Below are 16,150 nucleotides of genomic sequence, written 5' to 3' on the forward strand. Positions count from 1 at the left end.
TTTTTCAGAAACCAATATTCACTTTTGTATTTACTGATACAGAACTGAATATATTAAAGAGCCTGGCAAGTTATATAACAAAGCTACCACTAAGTGCATTTTTAATATCTGTAACAATGTGAGCACTTTTCCTTAGAACTTCAGTACTTTAAAGATAGGGAGAAAAAGACAAAGTTTTTAGAATTAACACTTCAAGCATAACACTAAGATCATTTCTCAAAAGGTACAACTATAAAGACTACATATGTATGAAGAAGATAGAGATGAAGCATTGAAACTGACACTATATCCAATAACATGATGAATATAACCTCTTTTATAGCATAATCATTAATTTCCATAGGCTGAATGTTTCCTCTGTACTTCTATTCTGCAAAGATTTCCCTAGACCAGACTTTGGTCAAATCCCCAATCCCTAAAAACTCAACTGGGTAGATGTAAGATGACCCTAGTTAAAAGTCATTCATTTTAATTTGACAGAATCACAGGTCAGGAAAACCTGGTCTGGGAAGCCAAAGTAGATTTTATAAGGATAAATGTAGGCATTGAAACAACAGGATGAGACAGCTCAGAGACAAAGTGCATAGTGAGAAGAGGCCCAAGGACAGAACTGGACACCAAAATCTAAGAGATGGGAGAAGAAGAAAAACGATTCATTTATCTTGATCAGCAACAGGCAGTTGAGGCTGTGACAGTGACATGAGCAATCACCACAACCTCATTAAACTAAAAGAAAACAGAACAATGGTTTTCAACTTCTTTATCAAGTGAGATAATCCAAGGCTACTATTTTGACAACTAATTAAACACGCCTTAGAAAGACTTTTTTAACTTTAACATTATAATCTCTGCTTTATTCTAGCATAGACTCAATAGGAAACAGACATATGGAAAATAAACCTGCATGTTTCATAAAACCAGGCTTAGAAAGAGTCAATTATACTGTCCCTTGTACCTTACATAAAGGCCCACACAGTAAATACCTCTTGAGAATTCTGTGGTAGGGAAATAAAGTCTCTCTCACTTAACTGCCATACTTCCCTATATTGAATCATGAAAGCCACATAAGCAGCTGTATTTCCCTTAATTTGCTGGTTTTAGGAGGGAAGGAAGGAGCAGGGGCAGGAGCAGGGGCGGGAGTTGTGATTAGAAAACAGCATACAGGGAGCTTCAAGGTGCCAGCAAGGCACCTATTAATTGCCCTTGGCAGTGGTTAAATTCATTACTATCCACTGTGGTTTAGGCACTTTTCCATATGTGTAAATTCATAATAAAAGAATCATTAAAAGATACTATTCACAAACACAAAACTATCAACAATTACAGTTTATCCTTGAACAATATGGGGGTTAGCGGTGCTGACCCCCCACACAGTGGAAACTCGATGTAACTCTTGACTGCCCAAAAACTGAAATAGTATTCTTGATCCGCGGTTGGGAATCCACAGATGCAGGGGCCAACACTACTAGTAGCTCACCACTGACAGGACGCCTTACCGATAACACAAGCGGTCGGTTAGCACACATTTTGTATGTTATGTATTGTATTCTTACAAAAAACTAGAGAAAAGAAAATGTCATCAAGAAAAGCATAAGGAAACATATTTACTACATTTATTGAAAAAAAATCTGCATGTAAGTGGACTCCTGCAGGGTCAACTGTACAACAAAAACAGTAACAATTATAACAAGAGACACACGGGATTTATGTATGAAAACTACAAGCCCTTTACTGAAGCCTATAATGGAAGAATAAATGAAGTCATCTCTTGATCTTAAGAGGAAGACTCAATTTTGTAAAAAGGATAAATTCTGCCCTAAGCTAAATAACAAATTCAATTCAATACCTTTCAAAATAACAAAGAAATTTTTCTGGGACTTGACTTTTGACATTTGATTCTAAAATTCATCTAGAAGACAGAAAGTTTTTAAAGAGCCACAAAGATATCAAAACATACTGTAAGGCTACAGAAATTAAAGCAATGTGAACGGCCAGGGCCAGACAGAGTAGATCAGGGCTGATTATGTCAAGCAGACTGTGTCCTAAATTAGCTGAGTGAACTGTCCTTGGAGCTCCCTCTTTGTGAGCAAGTGAAAATCCTCTCCTTAACTCTTACACGTTGCCCACACGGTGGTTTCTAAACACCATCCACCCTAAAAGGAATTGCGGAGAAATAACTTTAAGATGAACCTAGAGCATTTTGTGTCAAGTAAGAAAATGTTACTTTAAAAAAAAGACAGGACTTGTCAAAAGTGCACAGGAAGGAGAGGCTTCCACTAACCAAATTCAGGACCATATAAGTTCCAAAACAAATACTGATGGTAGCAGATTATAACCTATTCAATAAAATAAGAATCCATGAGTCACATCAATACTAAATAAAAGTTAACAGATGAGGGAAATGTGTTTCTTATGTATGCCAAATAATAAACATAGAAGGAATGGTGAATGTTGGAAATCACCATTTTGCAACTACCATAGCAATAACTAAGTAAGGCAAGAATCAAAAATGGATGCTAGAATTAGCAGGTGAACGTGTGATAAGGAACAGGGTATGTACATCATCTCAAAGTATCTCCCTACAAAATACTTATTAATTTACAAAGAGAAAATGCTAATTTTACTGTGGAGAAATCTGGCAGATGTCATCTTAATCAAATAATCAAAGTAATAATGGAAGAGACATCATGTGTTTCCGGATGTGATGCACAGAGCACACCCCTCATTTATGTGCTATTGCTGCCCAAATGCATAAACTGAATCTAATCTCAAGGAAACATCACACGCATTCAAATTGAGGAACAACGTGCAAAATAAAAGGCTTGCATTTAAACAATGTCAAGGTCATCAAAGACAAAGGCTTTAGGAATTGCCTGAGATTAAGAGATTAAAGGAAACATGACAACTAAATGCAAAGCAAAATGATGGATTGGATCCTGGACCAGAAAAAATAAATGCTATAGAGAACATTACTGGAAAAAATAACAGAATCTAGACTATAGAGTAGCCAATACAGTCCTAATGTCAAATTTCCTAAATTTGACACTTGTACAGTAAATCCTCACTTGATCTCATTGATAGGTTCTTGGAAACTGTGACTTTAAGCAAAACTATATATAACGAAACCAGTTTTACCACAGGCTAATTGATATACAGAAATATTCCATAGGACTTTAACTCTTGTTTATATCAATTAGCCTGTGGTAAAACTGTTTAAGTCGACAACGTTAGGTGGGGACCTACTGTACTATAATAATGTAATTCCTTGTTCATAGGAAATAAACATTAAATTATTTAGGGGTAAAAAAAAGCATGATTTCTGTAATTTACTTCAAATGGTTCTGAAAAGAAACAAATATCTATAGGTAGAGATGACAGAGGCAAAATGTTCAAAATGGTGAAAAGTATAGAGAAGTTATTTGGACTATCCTTGTAACTCTCCCATTTCTTCACTGAAAACGTTTTTAAAACTAAAAAGTTTTTAAAAGCAAGCAGGAGGATTGATGGCACAGAGGTGCCGTCTTAGTAGGGAAGAATATGGATCTGAAGGCAGTCTCTGTCCCTATGTGCAGTTTCTTGGTACTTTTTGAAACCAGCTTCCCAGAGGCCGGCTTCACTAAGTATGGAGAGTACCCCGTACCAATGGGGAAATACTCCCACTCCTAATTCCAAAAAGCTTCCCTACTTTGAGGTGAACTGGCCATGCTTTTGAAAAAATTCCTGGGGCACATGGACTGTTGCTGGACAGTCACAAGTCTTTCTTTCAGACCCAGATGCTACTGCTGCGCTTAAGTCCAAAGCCCACAGCTATGAAAGGGCTCCAAATAGTTCATTTCCCATGTCCCTTACATCTGGCCTTTGTTTCTAACCCCACCGTTCCTTATTAAACGGATTCTCTCCGTGACGTCAGGCCAAGTCCACACTCCAAGTAGGAAACCCAGTCAGTGAAAAAGGACGTGTGGTAAAGCCCTCAACTAGTCCTGTTAGGCTGGAAGAGCCCAGAACGCCGCTGGCTCTTCTAAGCAGAAAGGAGTCACACATGACCTTCCCACAGCCCTCCCTTGCAGTCTGTCCTCCACCATCCTCCCAAACATACTGTTATTGCTGACGTCTCCTAGAATTTTCTCCACTTATATTTCCCATAGTACTACATGGCTCTCTTGAGGAGAGCGGTGTGGTGTATCAGCTTCCAGAAGTTTAGTTCAAAGTTTAATAGACAAATTAGTGATATGTGATTGACAATTTCCTATTTTCAACATTAGTAGCAAAATTCTTATTTTTGCTTTTCTTTGAATCATTTCAATCAGTGTCTAGGAGGGGACACTGCAGGAAACTGCGGAAACTCTTACAGTATCATCTTACTGGGAAGTGCCTGGCTTTGTTTACTGTTTTGTTTCTATTGTAGATAGAACCTACCTTTAATTGTAAAAAATTATATATATGCAGATTAGACAAGGCAAATGCAAATAATGTTTTGTGAACCTAAGCTTCTGAAACATACAAAATTTCCAAAGAAACCACCTGAATTCCTTCAAATCAAATAAGTAAGTTTTCCAGTGAAAACGGTACCTTTAGGCTTTCAAAGACTTACTGGGTTGAGCCATATGAAATTACTGTTATTTGATCATTTTTGACAAAAATGGCAGTTACATGGTTCAAAAATTTAAACATCAGCTTTGGACTCAATTTAATTTAAAAAATGTATACAGTATAGATGAAAAATTAACACAAACACAAAAGCACTAATAACTAACACCCAATGTGTAATACATAAAAACAGAAAATTTCATTTTTTCAAACAGTACCTTGTTATTAGCAAGATGTGGGGGATTACTACTGAATTCTATGAGCTAACATTAAAAACTGGTTTTTATGTTGAAATTGAAATTACTAAAACTGAAATATATTTTTAAATTTCTTAATTTTATTAAACAATAAAATGCTGGCACTGGAAAGAATATTGATAAGCCATCAGTTCATCTCTCTGTCCTTTAGTACTATATTGAACTACTTCATGAAGATATATATATATATTTTTAAATATGAATGAGAAACTCCCTTAGTAAATTTTTGCCTTTGAAAAATTTAACAAGCTTTACTTTTCAGGAAGTCACTGCCTTTGAAAAATTCTATTTCACATTCATCATTCTTATACAACCATTTTAAATAGAAAGAAAACCTAAATGAAATTATAAGCAATTCCCCACTTACAAACCTCTTAAAGAAAAAGAAGTGGATTCAGAAGATGGTTTAGGAAAACCAAAGCCTAGAAAAGCCAAAACACATAGCAAGCAGGCGTCCAAAGGAAGTAGGTTAAAAGACAAGAATCTGAGCAGCCAATTCTAATTACATGGATAGCTAAAAACTGCAAACCAAACTAGGTGTCTCATAGCTTCTCTAACTTCGTCGTGCATAACAACCACATGGAAGAGCTTTTAAAACACAGAATTCTGAACCCCACGTCCAGAGATTCTGATTCAGGAGGTCTAACATGGGGCCTGAGGAATTCTAACAAGCTCCTGGGATGCTGAACCACTGAGCAGCACTGACACGGCCCCGATGTCCTCACAGTCAGTCTAGACTCCAGCAGCCTGGAAATTTACACCACTCCTTCCCTCTCCTCCAGCTCACATGTTAAGGGATCCAGGACAGGGAGGGTTCATTAAGATGTTTTGAGCCATAACCCTCAAGATTACACTTGGGCGGGGAGGCGTTTCCTAACATCCAGTGGACAACTATTTCCATGGTCTCCTGTAAGAGTTATGTAGAACCAACACCAGATCATTCCTGGTTTTGGAGCATAGTTAAGTCCTCACTTAAGGCCATCGATAGGTTCTGCGACTTCAAATGAAACAACATACAACGAAACCACTTTTACCACTGATATAAATAAGAGTTAAGTTCCTCTGACCTCTCACCTAAGTTATATGAAATGACACTAAGAGAAAACGTTATCTGAGGACCTGCTGTATTCCAAACAGGATGCACCATATAAGCATAGTTTATGAAGAGGTCTGCACCCTTCTAAACTCAAAAGGGAAAACAGGACTGATAGATTTATAGAATCGTACATCGTACTTTATTTAAATTAAAACAAAATAATTCTGTTTGTTCCTTTACATGATGTTTTCACAATGCATACAAAACAGGATTCTAACTAGTGAATAATCAGACATGCTACGGTTGAAAAGTTTTCTGGAACACAATCATTATTTGAAAGTTATCCTCTAAGTAATATAATCATTAACAATGTCATTCAAAACAAACTTCCAGGTAGAGGTTTATAAGTTAAAACCTACCCACTAACCTTATAAAGCACAAAGCCTTAATATAATCAAATGATGTTGCATATATCGATGAACACACTTAGAAATATTTCCTTAACCTAAATAGCTGCAAACATTTTCCTTGATTTCCCTAGAGGACAGGGCAATCTCTTTTTAATTTTGTCAGGCCGGCCTGGGGGCTCAGGTGGTTGGAGCACGAAGCTCCTAATGCTGAGATCGCTGGTTTGATTCCCACATGGGCCAGTGAGCTGCGCCCTCTACAGCTAAGATTGTGAACAACAGCTCTCCCTGGACCTGGGCTGCTGTGAGCTGCTGGAGGTTGGTGTGAGCTGCCCTAGGACCCTGAGTGTTGGCGTGCTGCCATGGGATACCGTGTGCTGCGGCAGCCAGAGTGAGTGGCTGGCAGCCGGCAAGAGGGGTCGTGAGCTACTGTGAGTGGCCCACCAATGACTGGCGACCGACCCCTCAGCCTGGGGGGTGGGTAGGGCACAAGGCTCATAATACCAGCATGAGGCAGGGAGCTGTGTCCTACATAACTAGACTGAGAAACAACAACTTGAACCGGAGGGGGCGCGGGGGGAGGCAGAAGAAGGGGGAAAAAATTTTGCCATAAAGTCCCTAATTCCATTACCATAGTGAAATGGGAAGAACAATAAACTGCATAACTTAGGATAATGCTCATGTTTCTAACAGTTTTTTACTTTTAAAAAATATTGGCAATGATTTTATTCAACCTGATTCTTTCAAATTCAACAAGCCAATAAGGAGCTCAGAGTAAAAATTATCAGATAGTTATAAACTATTTTCCTTAAGTATTTAAACTTATTGGCAGACATTTTTCCATTAAAGTGTTGCTTCTTTCCCAAAACAAAAAAATCTTGTGTTCTAAAAGATACAATGGTATTTTCCTATGAAGAATCCCTCAAGAACTAGCATTTTATTCTACATTAGTGTCATCTTTATTTAAAGAGCAGAACACTGACAACTAACCAGTCTTACACAATAGACTAGCTATGCCAGCAAACATGGTGTCCTCTCACTGTAGCTCCCTAGCTCAGCTGGTTATTCCTTTTATGACCTATTTCATGCTTTCTTCTTCCCTCTCCTCACTCTACTCTTGTTCCTTATTTTCCACCTTTCTCTCCAATTATTCTTCCACAAAACCCTTTTCAAATTCTTCTGTGTTTCTCAGGATTTTTCATTTTCAATCACAAACTTCACATCTCTCTCCTCTTTCTTCTTTCATACTGTTCATGCTCCCCCCACCCTGCAACATACCTATCTTCTCTGTTGTCTTTTGTTTCAAATTACTGAGGACTTTTTTCTCCAATTGACATAAATACGTGTAGTCCACTTGCCTAGAAACACTAATTTTGTCGTCTTTTGTAACTTTCACTGAAAACAATTGAGAATTTAGGATTTTTCCTTCTTGCACCCATAATGGCAAAGAGAAAGTAAGTAACTGACAGAGGAAAATGTTTCACAGTTATTAGATGAATTAGAAAATGAGTGTAGAGAGACAGGTATTATCACTCTAAACTCTAACAATGTTGGTGAAATTGATCATAAAAGTGCAATCTCAGACTGTGAGTCTTCAGGTGACAGTATCCTAAATGAATTTTCTCAAGTTCAAGATTAGGACTTCTAGTTACAGAGCAAGATGGAGTAGACATACTTCTCCATATTCTTCCCACAAAGTACAACAAAAGTCCTGGACATTACATACTAAACAGACATACAGAAGACTCTGGACGGTGAAGCGAAGAAGGTGGACAGAAAGGACCTTGGGACCCAAGGAACAACACAACAGTGAGCTCCCTGAGCTTTCTTTTTGCTTCATACATCCCAGCCTAAGTACTGGAGAAACCAGCATCCTGGAAACACCAACAGAAGCACACAAAAACACTCCAAGAAAAGCCTGCTCTCTCTAACCAAAGGACTAAGGATGGGGCCACCTAGCAAGACAGGAAACTTTTACACAATAACTTTTACACAATAACTGCTGTATTCCAGCAGGTTTGTGTAAGTGCACTCTGTGATGTTCCCATCCCTACTCCATTGGCAAAAGCCAAGCAGGGCGTCTCGATTTCCACGCCTCTCAACTGTAACAAAGGCAGGCGTGTACACAACGCACGCGCGCGCGCACACACACACACACACACTCACACACATTCACAGGGGTGGTACCAGAGAAGCGTGAGTGTGGAACCAGGACTCGCACTACCCTCTAGCAGTAATGAGCACCCCCGATGAGGTGTCAGTGGAGGCCACGTGGAAAGTAGTAAGAGGACTTCCCTGCTACCAGCCAGGCCAGGTGGCAGCAGAGGCCTAGTGGAGAACCCATCCCCAGCCCTGCACAGCAGTAACGAGGAGCCCCTCCCTGCGGGGTTTCAATGAAGGCCAAGTGTGGAGCCTGGACTTCTCTCCTCACCTGGTAGGTAGTAAAGAGGTGGCACCCCCTCTTTACCTCCCAAAATGTTGTCAGGAAAGGCCAGCTAAGACAGACAATTTAAACAGATCCAGAATCTCATAACATAATGTCCAAAATACCCTGGATACAACTGAAAATCATTCATCATACTAAGAACCAAGAAAATCTCAAATTGAAAAAAGACAATCAATATGTACCAACAGCAAAATGACATTGATGTTAGAATTACCTAACAAGGATTTTAAAGCATCCATCATAAAAATGCTTCAATGGGCAAATTAAACAAATGAAAAATATAGAAACCCTAAGAAATAAAAGATATAAATTACAGAAACAAATAAAAATTTTAGAACAGAAAATATAATAATTGAAACAAAAAACTTAATGACTGGGCTCAACAGCAGGATGGAGAGGACAGAAGAAAATATCAGTGAATCTTGAGAAAGAAGTGAAATTACCCAATCTGAACAAGAGAGAGAAAACAGAATGGGAAAAAGAAATTAACAGAGCCTCAAGGATCTTTGGAACTTCAAAAAAAGACCTAACTTTCCTATCATAAAAGTTCTATCATAAAAGTCCTAGAAGGAAAAGAGAAAGAGGGTGGGGTAGAAAAAGTGTTAGAAGAAACAATAGCAAGAATTTCCCAAGTTTGGCAAAAGACATAAGCTACATGAAGATTCAAGAAGCTGAGAAGACTCCAAATAGGATAAACTTAAAGAAACTCATGCCATGGAACACCAAAATTGAATTTCAGAAAACTCAGAGACAAAGGAAAAACCCTGAAAGCAACCAGAGAGAAATGACACTTTACTCATTGGGAAAAAACAATTTGAATAACTGCCTCGTTTCTCATCAGAAACCATGGCAACCAGAAGAAAGTGGCACCACATTTTTTTCAAATACAGTCATGAATCCCTTAACGTTGGAATTATGAAATATGTTCTGAGAAATGTTATTGGGCAATTTCGTGACTGTGAACATCACAGAGTGCACTTACACAAGCCTAGATGGTACTTCTACCCAAACGGCGCACAGGTTTATTCATACCAGCATCACCACAAACACAAATAATGCCTCGTGCTACAACATCATTAGATGATAGAAACTTTTCAGCTCCATTATAATTCTATGGGACCACCACTGTAAGTGCGGTCCATCACTGCCTGAAACGTCGTTATGTGGTACGTGACTGTACTGAAAAAAAACACCACTATCAATTCCAAGCTCCATATCTGGCAAAATTATCCTTAAGGAATGAAAAGGAAATCAAGATATGCTCAGAGGAAAAATAAAGGAATTGACATCAGCAAACCTACCCTAAAAGAATGGCTAAAGGAAGTTCTTGAACTATTAATAGAAAGGAAATGATGAAAGAAGGAATCATAGAACATCAGGAAGAAATGAAAGAGCAAAAGTATGGGTAAACTCAACAGATGTTCCTTCTCTTTTTGAGTTTTACAAATTGTGTTTGATGTTTGAAGCAAAAAGTATAACATTGTCTGATGTGCTTCCCAAAGTAGAGGAAATATTTAAAACAATTATAAACTGGGGAGGGTAAAGGAATTTTAAAGGGGATAAGGTTTCTACATTTCACTCAATACATTTCACTGATAAATGTCAAGAGTAGTAGTAGTAGACTGTGATAAGTTATATATGTATATAAAAATACCTAGAGCAACCACTAAAATATCTATACAAAGGTATATATTAAAAAAACACTATAGATAAATAATAATGGAATTGTTTTAAATGTTCAAGTAACCCACAAGAAATCACGAAAAAGGAAACAGAAAAACAGAGGGAACAAACACTGAACAAAAACAAAATGACAGACTTTATTAAGCCTAACATCACTAATCACAATAAATGTACATAGCCTAAAAATACCAATTAAAAGAGAGATCGATAGGGTAAATTAACATACATGATCCTATACTATGCTGCCTACATGCCTCCCATCCATGGAATCTTACTGAGCAATAAAAAGGAATGAACTACTGAAACACTCAGCATCTTCCAAGGACCTCAATTACGTTGAATGAAAAATGTCAATTTCAACAGGTTACATACTGTGTGATTCCCAAAATGCCAGTTACAGTGATGCGTAATAGATTAGTGGTTGCCAGGAGGCAGGGATGGTGGGGGATGAGGAGTGGGTGTGACTTTATAAGGGGTAGTCAAGGGAGATCTTTGTGGTGATAATATTGTTCTATATCTTGTTAATGGTGGTGGTTACAGAGTTCGCACATGTGACAATATAGCACAGAACTGTACACACTCATAGTACCAATGTCGATTTCCTGACTTTGACACTGTATTTTATACATTATATAATAACATCACAAGAAGTAACCACTGGAGGAAAATGGGTAGAGGTTATGCTGTATCTCTGTCATTTGCAGCTTCCTGTAATTCTATAATTATTACAAACAGCTTTTTAAAAAGCAAAACAAAAAAGAATCTATGATTAAAAACAAAACAAAAAAGATTCCATTAATTTCTAAGGACAAAAAGGAAACATGGCATTTTCATCCAGTTAGTCATCCCATGGGAAGGCCTGCAGCAGGCTGTGTGCTGTGAGAATCCAATCCTGTTTTGACAAAAGGATGGATAACAGTATTATTTTGTATTGATATATATTCTCTTTTGTACATATCTCTTTGTATATTTTCTTTTATGTATTTCTGCAACAGGATTTAGTGGATAAGCTCATAAATAGACAAACGATAAAGGCTGGTGTATATACAAAAGTGAGTAGGAAGAGATGAAGAAATGAAAAAAGTCCATTGGGTTGATCATTCTAACTGGTGTTTATAAATTTAATAATGAAAATGTTCTGCAATTAAAGAACAAAGAAGACGGCCATCCTCTCTTCAAGAAAATTATGAGCTGCCCAAGTTTTCAAAAGTTTTGTGTTTTGATGATGCACGTGCAGAAGAGCTAGAAATAACGATGAGCTAGAACCTATTAGAGATGGATCTGAAATCTGGACTAGAATTTACAAGCAGGTTGTATCCCAGGTTCCCACTGACAGTTCATGAGCAGATAGTTGTATTCAAAGAATGCTGCCTGTCCCAGTGTGTATACCTACCAAACCAGAAATATGTGGAATAAAATTTTGGTTTTGCTAAGTTTAAATTCTTATTAAAATTTACAATAAAGTTTTTTTTAATATCCCTTTATTCTTATCTCTGTAATACTAATAAAATTACTTGCAATAAAAATAAATAAAATGTGTCCACTGAACCCAGATGGTAAACACTGAAGTCTATTTTTCCTGGTATAATGTAGGAACACGTTTAGGGAAACTGTCTCTTCCTTCCATACACAATACACCCCTGCCCACACTATCTAGGCCAAATCTCAATGTTGGGGTCTCTAGTCTTTAGAACCATGCAGCCTAAGGGGAGAAAGGATCAATGAGTTCAGTAAGCACCTCATGATTTGGTCCACTCTGACAGCTCCTAAATGGGCAACTCTGTATCTCCTTCATCTGGTGCTGTAAGGGGGGCAGGGCGGATGGGCCTACTCATATGGATATCAGAGGTTGCAGCTGATATAAAAAATACACACCCTCAAATTCTCATTTATAGGCTGAGTATACTTCTCAAAAATTCCTTAGACCCATCCATCCCCCTTTCTGAATGCTGAAGCTTTTCATCCACTCTGAAACTTCATCACATTTGCTTATCCCGTGCTCATCTACCCGGTCTCCTTCACAGGTGCCACTGGAAGCCCTCATTTTCTCCCTCACTTGGATTAGAACGTAACTAACTGTGCCTTCTCGCGTACCCCTCCAGCTGGACTGTCACATACTTTCTAAACTGGAAACCCTGGCTTAACTCTCCACTGTTATTTCTCAGTGTTATTAAACAGGATCATTTCTTGCTTCAATATCACCAAACTGCTGAGAGCTCTCCAAGCACACTGAGTTCTATCCCTCTTAGCTCGTGCTACCTGCTTACCAGACCCACCCTTCTCATCCTTCATTTGATGAAATTCCATTCATCCTTCAAAACAGTCTTTGGTTGTCTCCCCTGTGAAGCTCTCTCTGACCTCTGCCCAGCTCCTCTTAATTATACCCTACCTTACACACTCCTATTCTGTATCTATTACACTGCATTGTAGCTACACAGATTTCTTTTTTCCCTACTAAACCGTGAGTGCTCTGATGGCAGGTGTGCCAGGAATTTCCAAGACCACACCCAGGTCCAGTGATTCACTAGAACTCACAGGACTCAGCACCCAGTTCTTATCAGCAAGGGAAAAGGTACAGAGGCAGAAAGAAGTCTGGAGGAAACCAGGTACAAGCTTCCAAGTCTTCTCCCAGTGGAGTGAGTGGTACAGGACACACTGAATTTCTCCACCAGTGAGTTCTGACAACACAAGCAAAGTGCTGGGTAGCAGGGAAGCTCGTTAGACACAGTGCCCACGCTGTCCCTGGAGGCGAGTCATGGAGGCAGCCTCTGCCCGGCACATACCCAAATTCCAGGCCTTAATAAGGAAAGCAGGTGTTCAGCATAAACCAAATTGCTTGTACAAACACTTTAAGCACATCAGCCACTCTTATCATGTAGGGAAAGTTTTATATCAGTGTTTACCAGTTAAGTTCTCAAGATGCCTGCCAAGGGCTGACCCTGTGCAAGCAGGCGTTTCTAATGATAAGAAGTCTCAGATCTGCTGTTAACTCATTTCTTTACAGCAGGAGTCAGATTCCAGGGCTTTGTCCCTCAATGCCTTGTAGAGTGCCAGGGAATTAGTAGCAATGCCGATGAACCAAGACGAATCCTCTTAAATTTTAAGAATCATCATAGGAAAACGATCAGCAATACATGCAAAATTTGTCAGAGCATTATTATAAGGTCAATGATGTAATTATACAGTGGAATATTACAGACTCACTAAAAATCATGTCGTGGGGAACATCTGCAATATATTAGGCAAAAATGTAGGTCATATGACATGTTCAGTATGATGTCGATGACGTTTTATTTGTATTTAGTACAATAGCTCTCAAACTTTTTGGTCTTAGAACCCCTTACACTCTTCCAAATCAGAGGACCCCAAAAACCTTTTGTTTATGTGAATTATATCCATCAATATTTACCATATTAGAAATTAAAACCAATAAACATATAAAATATTTATTTAAAATTCCTCTAAAAACAATAAACCCATTACATGTTAACATAAACAACATATTTTATCAAAAATAACTACGTTTTCTAAAACAAAAAAAATTCAGTAGTGACATTTGCTCAAATCTCTTTAATGTCTGGCTTAAAAAATACAGCTGAATTCTCATATCTGCTTTGCTATTTCTTATAACAGTGAAAAAGGCAAATAACAAATAGCCTATCAGTATTATTCTAAAAATAGTCTTTAGTTTACAAATCGCCTAAAAGGGTCTCAGAAATCCTCATGGGTCCTTAGACCACACTTCACGAACCACTAGTCCAGGAAAATGAAAGAAAGAAAATATACCCAAAATGTTAACATTGCTCAAACTGCAAGATTCCGTTGATGAGCACTTTAAGATTTCCATGCATTTACATTCTATTTAGTAAGACTGATCTATTAGTCTCTTTTTTTTATGCTATTCTTGTCCAATACCAGTTTAAGGGTCCATCTTTATCCATGTAATTGATTAAACAATGGAGCCTAGAAATAGACAATTACTTGTATCCCCAAAACCTGACTGGCAGTCTTTCCACAACAGCACAAAAAATGCAGTTAGCTAGTAATAACGTTCTGTAATAACCCAATGTTCTCTGTGTAGTCTCCTCTAATATATCAGCCATGAATAATATCCTTTCAGAGTTAAGAATACATCAAGCACACATTCCAGACAACCCCTGAGCACAACACATGTACTACTTAAGAAGCTTTCCAACCTGGAAAAATGAGATTAGGAAACTGTTTTAGGAAATGGATGCTAGCCAGCTAAGCTGAACATAAAATAATACCATACTAAGTCCAAGGGCTAAATCTGCCAACTTTAATATATAAACAAGGAAGGCTACCGGCCAACCTGGCAGAACCTAGGTCTATCTTCCAGCCGCTCTTTAGGTCCTGTTTTAAAATTAGGTTCTTATTTATAATACCTCAGGTATTAAAGACTTTAAAAAAAAATTCAATGTGGCAAAAACTTTTTCTATGCCATGATTTTATGTATGTTTTTAGAGCTTGAAGAATCCTAGGTGTAATAGTTTTCAACTCTGGCTGCAGATCAGAATTACCTGAGGGAACATTTACACAATGCCCAGGAAACTTTTCTAACTTCTGGCATCAGATTGAGGAGGCCCACAAATCCTCTCCCCAAAAAGCAACTATAAGGCTAACAAGTCAAAACAACCATTTCTGTGCTCTGAAAATCAACCAAAGACACAACAAATTGAGAAGTGTTTATTCATGAAAACTATGGCATTCTGAGTAAGAACAGCGTAAGTCTGTGACTTTCATACTAGGAGCTGCCCTCCTCCCTCTTCAGCTCCATCACTTCGGAAGTTTAACCAGGCGGGGACAGGCCTTGGAACCACCAGATTCACTGCCCTGCCAGAGAGGATGCATTTGATTTGGACGCTGTTGGTCCGAATGGCAATCTCAGAGGCAAACTAATGGGGAGGGCCTGCGGCTCTGCCAGCCTGAGGTCGCTGCCCTATTTGGGGCAAGCGACAGGCAGACCAGGCAAAGACTTAGAGGAAGTGAGTGAGATCACTTTAGAGGGCTAGAAGCTCTTTACATGTCCCAGGTTGACTGGAGGCTGTGAACATGCCCAGCAGAGACCAAGCCTGGCTGACAAACCAGTGCACACACAGAGTAACTGAGAAAGAGGCCGGAGGAAAGTAAAACTGGGGCACACGTGTGAACAGCCTGCAGGATGACTGCGCTCAGTGTCCCCTGAACCCATGAGCAGAGAAGAGAGCCTTACTGGCTCCAAGGGTCGGACTACAACCTCTGACCAATCTTCACATGGACACTGTGCTATGCAGACACAGGGGCAACCCTTCTAGGAAACCAGGCTTAAATATAAAAACAAATCCAACGTGTCAAGACATCAGTAGTCACATACTGTGCGAGACACAGACTGTGGAGATTTCGTCCAATCAAATTACTAAATAAATAAGCAAACAAAACCACCAACATCTTCCGGGGTAAAGAGAATCTAGAGTTGCATCAATATAGTATCTAAAATATATAGCAGTCAACAAAACTTTACAAGACATGCAAAGAAAAAAGAAAGTGTGACCCATTTTTTGGGGAAAAAAACAATTAAAAGCTGTCAATAGAAATGGTCTGAGTGTTTCCAGATGTTGGATTTAGCAGATGAAGATTTCAAAACAGCTAGGATAAAAGAACTAAATAAAACCATATTTAAAGAATTAAAGGAAAGTGTGATGAAACTACCGCAGTGAATGGAGAAAATAAAGAG

At 38.5% G+C, this 16,150-nt stretch overlaps 1 protein-coding gene across 3 annotated transcripts in view; it reads right to left on the reverse strand.

The window, feature by feature from the left end:
• MGAT4A (alpha-1,3-mannosyl-glycoprotein 4-beta-N-acetylglucosaminyltransferase A) overlaps positions 1-16,150 on the reverse strand; it is a 95,712-nt gene that overhangs the window by 59,070 nt on the left and 20,492 nt on the right. The gene's annotated exons all lie outside the window — the stretch shown is intronic.

Source organism: Rhinolophus sinicus, linkage group LG05, assembly GCF_036562045.2.
Source record: "Rhinolophus sinicus isolate RSC01 linkage group LG05, ASM3656204v1, whole genome shotgun sequence".
Lineage (NCBI taxonomy): Eukaryota > Metazoa > Chordata > Mammalia > Chiroptera > Rhinolophidae > Rhinolophus > Rhinolophus sinicus.